The sequence below is a fragment of the Lolium rigidum genome, chromosome 3 (genome assembly GCF_022539505.1).
Source record: "Lolium rigidum isolate FL_2022 chromosome 3, APGP_CSIRO_Lrig_0.1, whole genome shotgun sequence".
NCBI lineage: Eukaryota > Viridiplantae > Streptophyta > Magnoliopsida > Poales > Poaceae > Lolium > Lolium rigidum.
The window spans coordinates 142087550-142089607 of record NC_061510.1 but is presented as its reverse complement, the minus strand read 5'-3'; positions in this window follow the sequence as shown (position 1 = coordinate 142089607).

Genomic DNA, 2058 nt, shown 5'->3' with positions numbered 1-2058 from the left:
GGAAATCCCCAAGTGTTGGTATACAAGTCTTCGAATAAGACCCCAACAATGAAACCTCCCATATGTAGGGAAACCTACCCAAGGTGGGAATCCCACTTGGGGTGGGATTCCCCCTTCCATGAGGGGGTTGGCCGGCCACCCTAGGGAGTCCACCTTGGACTCCTCCCTTTAGGGTTGGCTGGCCATGCAAGGTGGAGTCCCTCCGGGACTCTACTTTCCATGGTGATTTCTTCCGGACTTTTCTAGAACATTCTAGAACCTGCCATAAATGCACCGGATCATTTCCAAACTTGGAATATGACTTCCTATATATGAATCTTATTCTCCGGACCATTCCGGAACTCCTCATGATGTCCGGGATCTCATCCGGGACTCCGAACAAATATTCGAACTCCATTCCATATTCAAGTTCTACCATTTCAACATCCAACTTTAAGTGTGTCACCCTACGGTTCGTGAACTATGCGGACATGGTTGAGTACTCACTCCGACCAATAACCAATAGCGGGATACTGGAGATCCATAATGGCTCCCACATATTCAACGATGACTTCGGTGATCGAATGAACCATTCACATACGATACCAATTCCCTTTGTCACGCGATATTTTTACTTGTCCGAGGTTTGATCATCGGTATCACTCTATACCTTGTTCAACCTCGTCTCTGACAAGTACTCTTTACTCGTACCGTGGTATGTGGTCTCTTATGAACTTATTCATATGCTTGCAAGACATTAGACGACATTCCACCGAGAGGGCCCAGAGTATATCTATCCGTCATCGGGATGGACAAATCCCACTTGTTGATCCATATGCCTCAACTCATACTTTCCGGATACTTAATCCCACCTTTATAACCACCCATTTACGCAGTGGCGTTTGATGTAATCAAAGTACCTTTCCGGTATAAGTGATTTACATGATCTCATGGTCATAAGGACTAGGTAACTATGTATTGAAAGCTCATAGCAAATAACTTAATGACGAGATCTTATGCTACGCTTAATTGGGTGTGTCCATTACATCATTCATATAATGATATAACCTTGTTATTAATAACATCCAATGTTCATGATTATGAAACTAATCATCCATTAATCAACAAGCTAGTTTAAGAGGCATACTAGGGACTTCTTTGTTGTCTACATATCACACATGTACTAATGTTTCGGTTAATACAATTATAGCATGATATATAAACATTTATCATAAACATAAAGATATAAATAATAACCACTTTATTATTGCCTCTAGGGCATATCTCCTTCGAGTCTCCCACTTGCACTAGAGTCAATAATCTAGTTTACATTTGTAAAGATATAACACCTTGGCCTTATGGTGCTTTATCATGTATTGCTCACGGGAGAGGTTTTTAGTCATCGGATCTGACACGCTCAGAAACGTATGTATTTTGTAATTCATTTGCGTCTCAACGCATCACTCATTTTCAAATGAGTTGGCATTAAATATGTTTGATCTTCTGGTGGAACCTTAATTCCGCTGTCTGAAATATGTCACTAATATTGTCACACACAATATAGCTTCAAAGTTCTGACTCTGTCGGAACTACACCAAGTTCTCAAAGAACCTCTTGACTTAACATCCTTTGTCATTGTCAAAATAATGACATACTCTGCCTTCTTTTGTAGAATCCGTCACAATATTTAGAACTCTTCTAAATCTAGCATAGACAACTTCTAGCTCATTGTGCTACCTTTTAAACAACACTTAGTCTAATTTGAGATTGAAATTATATTTTATATGTGACAAAACCAATATCGGTGTAACACCTTACAGCGATTTGTTTGTCATTTCTTGATACAAAAATATATATATATCCTGTTATCACCAGATTTTAGACAAATCCAGAGGTGGGCCGGGCTTGGAAGATTACATGGAAGAATTCTAAGGCGGCCTTGCACGAAGGGTTTTGGGCTGAATTGCCCGTGTATCTTTATTTAGTAGTTTATTATTTTAGATAAGAGATAGAATCTTACTTGTGCACGGTTTGGTGCACGCCCGCATTAGAGAGTCCAGCTGGACTATAAATATGTAC